This window comes from Mytilus californianus, unplaced genomic scaffold (assembly GCF_021869535.1).
Source record: "Mytilus californianus isolate M0D057914Y unplaced genomic scaffold, xbMytCali1.0.p SCAF_2, whole genome shotgun sequence".
NCBI classification, from domain to species: Eukaryota; Metazoa; Mollusca; class Bivalvia; order Mytilida; family Mytilidae; genus Mytilus; species Mytilus californianus.
In genome coordinates, this window is record NW_026262668.1 from 139,555,030 (window position 1) to 139,569,225 (window position 14,196).

Sequence of the window (14,196 nt, forward strand, 5' to 3'; positions counted from 1 at the left end):
ACTTCTATTATTGTATCTTAACTTCAAAGACGGCAAGCGATAGTAGATATCAGTCAACCAACTCAGGATGTTGACCGTAAAACGAAAGTGATATCGAGTTAGTCGTTCTGCCTGATATCTTCAGAAGATTATTTCTTTTTAAACCTATTCTAGATATATGAAATGTATGTGGGATAACCTGCAATTGAATGACATTACACCTATCATATCACTAAAACATAATTGATGAGTTAATCGAGGTCCTGATCTCTGAGATACATTTAACTATATTTTTGCATCAAACAAATACTAATATTCAATACAATTAAAATATATGTGCATGTGATACTCTATCTCTATCTCTATCAGTACTTTAATGGTTGATAATATCTCAAATAGTCATGGATTTTATGTCATTTCCATACAATAGTTCAACAATACAAGGGTGACATCCGATCTGGACATTAAATGTTGTTAGAGGCTTTCGACTCTATGATTAAAACAACTATTTAGAACATTCTCCGTTCAATCAATGTTGTCTTACATGCTGATTCGTAACACCTGTATATGTAGTTAAAAATTATGTGGTAAATTTTAAGTTTAAGTTAGATGTCAAGATATTCCATTTGCTTAATATTAACACAATAAATCAGACACGAGTAAAACATACTTATGAAGTATCCACCATAATACAGTATGAACAAATATATAACTATATGAGTATTTATGTAAAGTGAACAATTCATGGGATATGATACAAACTATGAATACGTAGAAAAAAAGAAGAAGATAAGAAATAAGCATATATTGAGAAAAAATATTTTTGAGATGATGAAGTAGGATTTGATGATGATTACGAAGATGATCTTCCATATCAGTAGCAACAACACTTTATGAAGATACAATAAATCTTCTTGACTCATGACATAGGCAAAATCTCTTTGTTATTACTGTGTTTTAGTTTGATAATGCACAATATTTCAGATATACTACACACTCTATGGTTAGAAAGGAAAAATTAAAAAAAAAGGTAGATCAATAGACTTCATTCCGATGCGACATGTCTTTAAATCGGTCATCAAAAATAGGGTTAAAAAATAAGGGTGATTCAATAAAGAAAAATAGTACAATATTTTATAAAAATGTGTCCAATAAAATTGGTACACCTCTTTTCAACTATCTTCCTCTACATTCCTGAAAAAAATTGCTCTATCTAAACTCAATCAACCTTTTACGTTATGATTTTTGATAAACTAATTTTGAAGTATATAAAACGGCTAAAGCTGTATAAATAAAAAGCGGTGTGTGTATATAGGCCTTTGAGACAGCAAACCAACAATAATGAAAATGTCGACATGCCATTACGACCATGTTAACTTTGTAAATGATCTTTTCTTGCTGGTCATGATTGATGATTACAGTTTTGATCTAGCCATAATAGCTTTCAAAATTTAACTCCACCACCCCTCCCCCGCAAAATATTGGTAACAAAATGCATTTAAGTACAAGAACTCATAAAAGCAGTCGATCGATGATTTCGGTCATTTGACTTAAAAGTAAAGTTAACTTCGACTTCGGCTTTAGATGACTCATTTGCACAATTTATTTTGCTGATCAATTTTGCTGTTTACAATTTTTCTTTCTCTACGCTAGTTGTCACCATATACGCACAAATGGGTTAAAATCAACCTTTTATGCCAGTAACTCCTGACCATTATGGTAATGTTATCATATTTGTAAATCTTTTATTGCTGATAATTTTGCATATAAAGTTTCTCTTTATATGTTATAGTGGTCTCAAGGAAAATAACAATACATGAAACACGGGTAACTATTGTCATTAAATAGCAATGTGTTTAATGAGTCGCCTAACCATTTCGGCCATGTTGAATTATCTGTAGATCTTTTCTTGTAGACATCTTTTATTATTCAAAGTTTCTCTCTATCTACTATAATTTCAAGTTTATATAAAAAAAACACATGAAATGGTAAAAATGGTCAACGAATAAAAAAGGATCATCAAATCAAAACATGTATGGTTGATCTGTACGTATAACATCTTCTGGTTATAAGTGGTTTTGAGTAAATACAAACCAAGAAGTTGCATTTAACTTTTACTCTTATAATCCACCAACATAATTATTTTGCATGCCAAACATTCAAATGTTACAATCTGTTAATGTGTTCAAAATCACCAACTACTAACACAAAAAGGAGTAAAACCACATGTTAATAAAGCTTAGAATCTCAAATTATTATAGGTTTAAATAAGCCTTATTTTATACTAAACACCAACGCTATAAGAGTACCTTTATAACCTTTCCCCTGTCTTTTAATTGGAAACGCCACTCCTATCGGTCTTTGTCTATTGCTGGCAAAATATAACTGGTAAAACCCATATTCATGGAAATCAGATAGACCAGATGTATATATAAACGGCAACATTATAATCACAAGGACCCTTCATCTGTAAACCTCAAAGTAAGTTTTTCAATAATTTTAAATGCCATTATAGTAGTCAGCACTTCTGTGTTGACATGAACTATCATTAATATGGTAATAATTATAAATTAACTGTTTGCAAACACTCGAATTGAATTGTTCAAAATACTAAGGGTTTTCTGACCCAGGAATAAATTTTTTAGCTGTATTTGGCACAACCTTTCGGAATTTTGTGTCCTCAATGCTTTTCAACTTCGTACTTTATTTGACCTTTTAACTTTTTCGAGATCCCTGATGAGTCTTTTGTAGACGAAACGCGCGTCTGGCGTAAAAATTGTTAAGCATGGTACCTATGATGAGTTCTAAGTTAATTATTTATGGTTCATGTATTTTACCATTTTATATTTTTCTAGTGTTCATCTGGGGTTTTGTGTTATAATCTGTTATATTTTATGACCTTCTACAAATTCTATTATTGGACTTTTTTCCTCGTTGGTATTAACAGCTAAGTAATTAACACGATAGTGGTGAAATATTATATCATAGATCCGACCATTTTCGACATTTACATCACGTACAATGTGAAAATCGTTTCGAAAAACTGATGCTTTCTATACACAGGAACTGGTGGCATAAGTCAAGTTTATCGCAATTATTTTAGATGTTTTGGGTTTCAATGCTTTTGATGTCGTTATTAAATTTGCTTGCCAACTTTTATTATTTTTTGGGAGCTATTGATGAGTATTGAAAAGACAAAACGCGCGTATAGCGTATAAATGATAAGTCATGTATCTTTGAATACGATGTTTTTCATTATCGTATGTAATTTAGTTTTTTTATGTCCGGTTTTTCTTCTTTTTTTCTTTTTTTTTTACATAAATTTGTAATCAGGATGTCTAATCCAAATCCGTATTTCAAACTACGCATTTTTGTTCTTTGAACAACATGCATTTCAATGTTTGATATTTTGTAACAGATCATCTGCTGTAAAGTTTATTTCTAAAATCCTGAACGAGAAACTTTTAAATTCTCAATTATCTACTATCTATTATTTAAGAAAACACATCATAGTTATCTCTACAATAATGATTTTAAGTCTTAGTTACGAACACATCTATATTTGGTTGATATAGTCAAGCGTTTGATTTTGTCTGTTTTGAAGGACTTCCCAAATTTTAAATATAAATTGGAGTTTGATATTTTCATAAATACTTATTTACCTGGTTAATACCTTTTGAATGTAAAATATTTCCTATTTTCAATTTATGTAGTAATAATATAAAATATCAAAATGCTTAAAAAGTTAAATGTCATCTGTCATTTAAACGACATGGAATGCACTTTTTCTGAAATACTTCAATTATTCGTATAAACAAGTAGGCGTATTGGAAAATGTCTTAACAGGTATCCAGGGGATATAATACCCTTTTATTTGTATTTCTTAGAAATGATGTATAAAAAACGTGCTTAGTAATGTGGACACTAAGTGTTATGAAGTTTTTTCACGCATAGCTATTAAACTGACTGACACATTGAATAATCCTTTGTCCAACCAAATCACTTTATAATATTTAAACAGACCTAAACTCAACCAATGGCATTGTATAGACTTGTTCATGTGAACTGTAGTGCATGAGCAATTCTCCTTACAAACGCGGCTAGTAAACAAGTTTTGCAAAACAAATTATAAATTAACGAAGTAATGGATCGTGAATTCATTTTGATTAAACTGTAAGATGTCTAGTCATAATAATTACCTTGCATACAAGTAACTTGCATAAACACGCATGTAACTATTTCACTTGATCCTGTATCTGAACAGTTTATCCCTACTGGAAATTTCGTATCTAGTGTCTTCTCATCTGCCGTATATGCATAACTTTTTTAATATCATATATTTCATATGGAGTGTAAGACGAATACATTTTTTTAACTGAATTAATGTTGTTTTATTGAAAATAATTAAAGTGCTTTGGACTACTTGACGCACTTAAAACTTTGGATAATTAAGCATGATGATAGAATTAGTGTACTCATTGTCAGGTTAAAATTGTGATATCAATAAATAAGATCTTTTGACACACCCGCTGAATTTATCAATGCTCTGGATAACCTAAATATAACATGTTTTGCGCAACTACTTCCATTGAGATATAATTGATTGATAAGAAATCCCGACTTTCTAAGTTAAAAAAAATCTGTTTTTAAAGACTATTTTAAGGCGACAGTAGTTTACCGATGTTCAAATCTGGTAAATCGGTTCTAAAAGAGACAAATCACGGTGGTAACTAATAAAAAATGGGGAATTGCATGAACTCAAAAGATGAGACCGGGTGCGTCGACAGGGTAATTAGCCTCTTCTGCTATATATGCATCGCCCGTCATACGAATCCTCATTCAGTCAAAATGTCACAATCGGGAATCGGGCACTATTTTAGGTTAACGGTCCCATCTTAGCCTATAATGTAGTTTCTAGCTTAAATACCAAACCGACAAATTTCTGTAAGTCAAACCAACGCTGAAAGTTGTTTCCTATCTCAATTTTTACCAAATTAAATATTCTATGCCTAATACTTCATTTGTAATGAAAAATACCCACCGTGTCTCATTAACAGGATGTTTACGTGGTTTACAAAAGACACCGTACCTTCTTCTGGGAATGAAATGTGATCCATCATGAACGTAATATAAGGCGATTTCACATTTCATCCAGTTATTCAATCTTAATGCACAATGGCAAACCTTCCTAAACGTATAAAGTTACAGGACAAAATGATATTTTAAAGTTTAACATAACAGAATCTGTACTACAAATACATTCTGGAGGTGGTCGTGATAATCTCGGGTATCCATGTTTGATTAGGATCTGTCTTATCTTTTATATCGAAAACAAGTTTTTTTGCTTTTTATATAGTTATTCACCATTACTATTGACTTCAGTTACGGATTTTAATTTCATTGTTTTGTTGTCATTATATTGAACAAAAATTTGATAAACATTTACGGTTTTCAATTTCTGATAAAGATACATATTAAGATTTGTATATTATAGAAAAACTTAAATTTGTTAGGATTAAATTCAGACCAAAATCTTATGTCCAAAGACTAATTGCTTAAACAATACATTATAATCTTTTTTGATTTTCTCATTTACTCATTAATACTTTTCCAATTTTTTTTTAAATCGACAATAAATCAAAAAGTGGTTTTAATCTTTTTCTTCGTTACATGCATTTCATAGACCGTCGTTCGTCTGTTCCCATTTACATAAGAATTGTTTTGATGGCAATATAAATTATAAAAAGTAAAATAACAAAAATACTGAACTCCAAGGGAAATTCAAAACGGAAAGTCTCTTATCAAATGGCAAAATCAAAAGCTCAAACACATCAAACGAATGAAAAACAACTATCATATTCCTGACTTGGTACACGCATTTCCTTATGTAGTACCTGGTTTTTTTTTTAGCTAGCTAAACCGCTCACTTGTATGACACTCGCATACAATTCCACTATATTGACGACAATGTGTGAACAAAACAAACAGACATAATAGGTAAAAATGTCAAAATAGGGGTACAGCAATCAACATTGTGTTATAATCTTAATCACTATAAAAACAAACAATATCTCAACAAAAAAAAGGGCATATAGACAAATCACATAAGAAAAAATGAAACACAAGAATACAAAAAATGACCATAGCACAATAACACAATGGCAGCATGTATAAGTACCGAGCCACGCCAAAGGGATATTACCAAACATGGACTAACCAGTAAAGGTAATAATATACAAAGACAAATAAAAGAACAATATAACACGTAATTAAGATGATAAACAACGTCAGTACCAAGAATCTATACTTCAAGACCATCATGTATTATTTGTGAAGTGTATCATCTCTTCATGATAAGTATGTCTTCATGTGAAGTGTATCATCTCTTCATGATACGTATGTTGTTGTTCCTGCGGACAAAGCTTCAAATAATATTGTCTTTGTATGTAAATCGTATTACTACGAGTGTCTTGTAAAGGAATTGGGAATAAATGAGCACTCAGGTAATCTCACATACAAAAACATATCATTTGACAAGGATGAGACTTTGGCGAATCATAAGTCCTTCATGGCTTCAATGAACATTGCATTAAACAACAAATCGGAGGACTTACCTTGTTTGTATTGGATACCTTAATTTCACAAAATTCCGTACAAACAACGGTACATTGCCGGCTCATCTGCATGTTCCACTAATTAATTGTCCATTAGATTGACTACAATTCTGTCCGCAGTGAAAGAGGGTCTTCAGAAATACTGTGAAACTGTTTACTCGCGTAGTGGCATTAACCATATGTGGATTCTTAAAAACTCTAAAGAACTTCTGGATAATTTTAAATCTCGGTCTTTTTCTGAAATTAGTTCTATCAAAACTTTTGATTTTTCAACCTTGTATACCACCATTCCCCATGTGAAACTGAAAAACCGTCTAAAAGAAATAATCCACAATGCTTTTCAACAAAAAAATGGTAGCATACGCTATAAATTTATAACTTCGGGATACCATAAGGCATATTTTGTTAATAGTGAACAAAAGGGTAAAACATGCTACACAGAGGTACAAGTGATCAGTATGCTGGAGTTTCTTATTGACAACATATTTGTTGAATTTGGAGGTAGACTTTTTCAACAAATTGTCGGCATTCCTATGGGAACGAACTGTGCGCCTCTCCTTACCGACCTCTTCTTATTTTCATATGAATCGGAGTTCCCTCGGACACTTGTCAAAAACAAGAAGATCAAAGAAGACAGGTTATTTAATTTCACTTTCAGATATATTGATGATGTTCTTTCCATTAACAATCCGAACTTTTCTGATTGGGTTCCATTAATATATCCACCAGAACTAGAAATTAAAGAAACAACAGACACGGCTTCCTCCGCTCATTTTTAGACTAATACCTCGAATTTGACATACACAGTCATCTCAGTACCAGAATCTATGACAAACGAGACGATTTTAATTTTGAAATTATCAATTTCCTCCACCTTAGTAGCAATATACCAACTTCACCTGCATATGGGATATACATTTCCCAACTTATTCGGTATTCAAGAGCTTGCAGCTCCTACTGAGACTTTGTAAAACGTCACCAGTGTCTGAGCAGAAAGTTGATGAACCAGGGGTATGTCAAAGAACGTCTCGTCCTTTTTCTAAAAAAGTTCATCGGAAGGTACCAAGACCTTGTTGATAAATATTCCGTATCAACTTCACAAATAATACACGATGGTCTTGAAGTATAGATTCTGCGTACTGATGTTGTTTATCATCTTAATAACGTGTTATAGTATTCTTTTATTTGTCTTTATTAATATTACTTTATCTCTTAAGTCTGTTTTTTGAGATATCCATTTGACGTGACTCTTTACGTATGTATCCCATCATACTTTGAACGACAAAATTATTTTATTTATTAATATTACTTTTACTGTTAAGTCTGTTTTTTGTGATATACATTTGACGTGACTCTGTACTTATGTACCCGTCATACTTTGAACCACAATATTATTTTATTTATTAATATTACTTTTACTGTTAAGTCTGTTTTTTTGTGATATCCATTTTACGTGACACTATACTTATGTATCCCGTCATACTTTGAACGACAAAATTATTTTATGTCTAACTGTGCGAATTTCAAACGCGCGATTTTACGCCAGTACTTAAAACGTTCCATCCTTTATGAGTGGATTTTACATAGATAAATATAATCGTATAATAATAAAGCAAAATGAGGATGTTAAATTTGATGTATGGCTTTTTGTGCTTCATTTACATTACATTTGTTTGTCTTTATAGTGATTAAGATGATAACATAATGTTGACTGCTGTACCCTTATTTTTGACATTTTTACCTATTGTGTTTGTTTGTTTTGTTCACGCATCATTGTCAATATAATGGAATTTGATGCGACTGTCATACAAGTGAGAGGTTTAGCTAGCTATAAAACCAGGTTCAATCCACCATTTTCTACATAAGAAATACCTGCACCAAGTCAGGAATATGACAGTTGTTATCCATTCGTTCGATGTGTTTGAGCTTTTGATTTTGCCTTTTGAATTTTCCTCAGAGTTCAGTTTTTTTGTGATTTTACTTTTTGATACGGAATATTTATCAACAAGATCTTGGTATCTTCCGAAGAACTTTTTTTAGAAACGGACGAGTAGTTCTTTGACATTACACTGGTTCATTAACTTTCTGCTCAGACACTGGTGACGTTTTATAAAGTCTGAGTAGCAGCTGCAAACTCTTGAATACCGAATGAGTTGGGAAATGTATATCCCATATGCAGGTGAAGTAGGTAAATTGTTACTAATGTGGGGGATACTGATAATTTCAAAATTAAAATCGTCTCGTTTGTCATAGATTTTGGTACTGAAATGACTGCTTATGCCAAATTCGAGGTTTAAGTCTAAAAATGAGGCGGAGGAAGCCGTGTCTGTTGTTTCTTTAATTTCTAGTTCTGAAGAATATATTAATGGAACTCAATCAGAAAAGTTTGGATTGTTAATGGAAAGAACATCATCAATATATTTTTAATAGTTTCCATTTACATATCTCTCGCTTATTCTCCTCTAAATAATGAAACAGAAAAAAAACCAATTAATTAATACTCAGGTATGCATATTTTTTTTTAAAAAGTAACCATTTGCCGCCAATTGGAGGTTCAATTTTATCTTAACAAATCTAATTGTATATTATGAAAGTTGAAAAATTTGAAGCCTCAATGTAATTACCTTTCTAAATCAATTTATGTCTAGGACTATTTACAATTCTCTTTATTGAACTTTTGGACTTTAACATTTGAAATCAATCTTTTTGGATAGCTTTTTCCGAAATATTAATTTCTGCTTTTAAATTATTCTTACAGACTAATTTTTGGAATCTAAAATGTTAAGCACCTGTGCCATCTATAATAGAAATGGCAAATATCAAGTTACTCTTTATCCAATTTTCAAGAATAATGGTTCTATCTTCAAAATTAATCGGTTTGTATCACTAAATCACCTGTTTTCTTATTTCTTTGAAGTTAATATGCTATTTTGTCTGTCTACCAACTGATTTTACCCAACATTTGAAATCTTCTTAGTAAAATTCAGAGATGTATTTGATATAATCTAGAATTTTCTATCAATCAAAATTCATCTTAAAAATTAATCAATTTATACCAACCAAAATGAAATATTTACAGGAATACACTTCCAGTTTGAAATACCATTACTAATGAATTAACTTACCCACGATCCTAAAAGAGACATAAAATGACTTCCTTTATCAATCTTTTGTAATCCCCCCACTTCATACGATTTAATCATAGTATTTCTTTTAACTGTATCTGGTTTACCATCCCAGATGCATTTATAGAATTAACTTTCTATATATTTTCTATATGTCTCAGGAACAGTACATTTACTTGCCAAGAAACAGTGTTTTCTCATAAATATTTCCCTAATAAAAGGTTAATTACGTTTCTCCCACAAATGCAATAATTTATATAAATTATATCCATTTTCTCAATTTCATTGTCCCACTTTATTTTTTAACATTCTTATCTGTCATGACCAAAATATATTTCTTACGCTTTAACTGGTTTATTTTTCCAGTTAATCCCGGCTACCTAATTTTTACTATTTTTCCTATCAATTGTTTACCCTCCGCTTTATTTTTATTCAAAATTCATTGCGGTTTTTATTTCTTTCTGATTACTAAGAAATAATGTCTATGAATTTTCCATCTAATTCAACTATCAACCCCTTAATATCTCTGTTATTTCCAATTCTTAAAGCTATGAATTAGCTATGATATCCACAGATAAAACAAAAAGGAGAGCCGATAAGGGACACCCTTGCCCTCTCAATTTTATATGTGCCGCAGAATCAATAATATCTTAACTCTGTCTAAAATTGAAACCAATCAATCTGTTTTAAATATACCCTGTTAGATCTTCATAAACAATTGTTGGCAGTATCTTCTGTAAGCGTTGTATTAGAACAAAATACAATAATTTTAAGTCTTCATTTAGAAAAGAAATAGGCCGATAATTATCCAATAATAAATGATCCCTATTTTTAAACAACAAAGAAGTCAAAATACTTCTGTTTTGTCAGTGTGATAACCCTTCTTTTTCATTACCCTTATTCAAAACCGTCACTAGAAAAACCTTTCATTTTTACAAAAAACATCTGGGAAATATGACTATAAGACCATCTAGCCCCGGTGTTTTAATATAATTATTTAATGTCATTACATTTATAGCAAAAGCACATTCTTCTATTCTTAGTTCTCCATCATATACTGATTTGTCAATGTTCTTTTGACAGAATGTCTAATGCAGATTCATCGATATCATTTTCGACTAAGTCTGTTCTATGACATTATGAACTGTTCATTTTTTCATAGAATTGCAAAATTTTTGTCAATAAATCGGACTAATATGTTGGTAAATTTCCATTCTCGTCAATCAGTTTATTTCTCGGTTTTATTTTAATTGTTTCTGCTTTTAAATCTGAAAAAAATATGCATGTTTTTTCCCCCGTATTTTCTCTCTTGACATAACTTGAGCGCCTTTTGCGTTCTGCTCGAATATCTTACCTAAACTCTTAAGAACTTCTGAATAATTTTAAATCTCCATCTTTCTCTGAAAATTAATTTCATCAGAACTTTTGATTTTTCAACCCTGTATACCACTATTCCCCATGTGAAATAGAAAAATCATCTAAAAGAGATAATGCACAATGCTTTTCAAAATAAAAATGGTAGCATACGCTATAAATTTATTGCTATTGGATACCATATGGTATATTTTGTTAATATCGAACAATAATGTAAAACATGCTACTCAGTGATCAGTATGATGGAGTTTCTTATTGACATCATATTTGTTGAATTTGGAGGTAGACTTTTTCAACAAATTGTCGGCATTCCTGTGGGAACGAATTGTGCGCCTCTCCTTGCCGACCTCTTTTTGTTTTCATATGAGTCGGAGATCATTCAGACACAAAAAAGAAGATCAAAGAAGCCAGATCATTTAATTTCACATTCAAATATATTGATGATATTTCCATTAACAATCGAAACTTTTCTGATTGGGTTCCATTAAATAAAGGCAACAGTAGTATATCGGTGACCAAAAGTCATAAATCGATTGAGAGAAAACAAATCCTGGTTACAAACTAAAACCGAGGGAAACACATAAGAGGAATATAAGAGGAAAACAAAGGAACAACAGGAACACTGAAGTGCAACAAAAACAAACGCCAACATACATAGAAACGAACTGTTTGATAACAACTGCCATATTCCTGACCTGGTACAGGACATTTTTAAGAAAAAATGGTGTGTTGAACCTGGTTTCATGGCTAGCCAAACCTCCCGCTTATATGACAATGTTAAAACATATCGCTAAAAGATGGACGAATGATACCAGAGGGACAGTCAAATTCATAGATCGAAAATAAACTGACAACGCCATGGCCAAAAATAAAAAGACAAACAGACAAATAATAGTACAGATGACACAACATAGAAAACTAAAGACTAAGCAACACGAAGCCCATCAAAAACTTGGGGTGATCTCAGGCGCTCCGGAAGGGTAAGCAGATCCTGCTCCACATGTGGCACCCGTCGTGTTGCTTATGTTATTACAAATCCGGTAAATAGTCTAATTCGGTAGGTCACATTCGTGAAAAGGGAAGGATATTGTAGTTACGACATAAGAAACATATCCGATATCATCTGTGAAACGGTTATTCCATAACGGCCAACCAACTCGTGATGGCGAAAAATTTACGAAGGGATGATTTCAACTTCACCATTTGGAACTCTTGGTTTAATAGCTTCCTTGTGAGCAGCAATCCTCTATCAAGGAAATCATCATAGGAAATACAAGCCCTGGAATATCGTATTAATTGGGAGATATATACTCCGTATGCAGGCGCTGCTGGAATGTTGCTACATAGAAATGGAAAGTGACATAAAATGACAACACTCAGTGACAGAAATACAGCACAAACATACGCAAGAACACTCATCACAGAGAAACGCACAAACAAATAATATAATAGTCGACACAACATGCAAACCGCAGAACAACAACAAACATCTTCCATCAACGACAGACACCACAGCACATCACAAACAGTGACTCACTTACGTAACGTGTTCTTTTTATTTATGTTTCAAAATTTTACTGTTTAGTCCATTGTTGGTAATATACTTTTTGCGTGGCTCGGTTTTTATACATCCGGCCATTGTGTTATTGTGCCATGGTAATTTTTTGTATTCTTGTCTTTCATTTTTGCTTATGTACTTGTCTATATAGTGTCTATATGCCATTGAAGATTATAACACAATGTTGACTGCTGTGCCTTAATTTTTGACAATTTTACCTATTATGTCTGTTTGTTTTGCTCACCCATTGTTGGTAATATAATGGAATTATATGCGACTGTCATACAAAAAAAGAGAGGCGAAAGATATTAAAGGGACATTCAAACTCATAAATCGAAAATAAACTGACAACTCCATGGCTAAGAAAGAAAAAGACCCACAGACAAACAATAGTACACAAAACTCAACATAGAAAACTAAAGACTGAGCAACACGAACCCCACCAAAAACTTGGGGCAATCTAAGTTGCTCCGGAAGGGTAAGCAGATCCTGCTCCACATGTGGCACCCGTCGTGTTGCTCATGTTAGTACAAATCCGGTAATAAGTATATTTCGGTAGGTCATATTCGGGAAAAAGGGGACGAGATTGTAGTTACGACATTTGGAACATATCCGTCACCATCTGTGAAACATATATTCCATAACGGTCAACCAACTCGTGATTGCGTCCGTAAAATTTACGAAGGGATGGTTTCAACTTCACCACTTGGAACTCTTGGTTTAATAGCTTCCTTGTAAGGAAATAATGATAGGAAATATAAGCCTTGGAATATCGTATAAACTGGGAGATATATACTCCGTATGCAGGCGCTGCTGGATGTTGCTACTAGAAATGGAAAGTTCATAATTGGGAAGCTGAAATCACCTCTTTTGTCGTAAAGGTTTGTTTTCAACCGACCCTCTTTGTCAATGTCTAGATGTAAGTCATGATATGAGGCAGACCTGACTGTATCTATTGTATCCTTTATCTCAAGTTTGATGGGATAGATGCGTTCAACATAGTCACCAAATTTTGAATTATTTAGTGAGAGAACATCATCTATATAGCGGAAAGTAAAGTTAGGGGATACTGCTATTTTTTTCCTTCTTCCTAAGACTTCCTGTATGAAGTCAGCCTCATATGAATAAAGGAACAAGTCAGCAAAAAGAAGTGGGGCACAGTCGGTTCCCATGGAAATGCTGATTTTGTTGAAAAACGTCCTCCAAACGTATCAAATATGTTGTCAATCAAGTGAGAGGTTTAACTAGCTATATAACAAGGTGTAATCCACCATTTTCTACATAAAGAAATGACTGTACCAAGTCAGGAATATGACAGTTGTTTTCAATTCGTTTTATGTGTTTGACCTATTCCCGATTATGATTGTTTTGCTGAGTGTGAAATCGCATTGCTATAAGACGTGTCACGGTATTTGTTTATACAACATTTATGTATTTAGTTATGATGTTGTATTTATAATTCTGATAATGTTTAATGTCTTATAGTTTGTAGTTGTAATTCTAATTTTTTTATTTTCTATTCGTATGTAAAAGTAAAGATAATTAA

At 32.1% G+C, this 14,196-nt stretch overlaps 1 protein-coding gene across 3 annotated transcripts in view; it reads left to right on the plus strand.

The window, feature by feature from the left end:
• Positions 1-2,340: 2,340 nt before the first annotated feature.
• LOC127731244 (tropomyosin alpha-4 chain-like) overlaps positions 2,341-14,196 on the plus strand; it is a 92,606-nt gene continuing 80,750 nt past the window's right edge. For all 3 annotated transcript variants that reach the window (XM_052240264.1, XM_052240263.1, XM_052240262.1), the window contains exon 1: positions 2,341-2,460. The gene's annotated coding sequence lies outside the window, so the exon portion shown is untranslated. The remainder of the gene's footprint in view (positions 2,461-14,196) is intronic.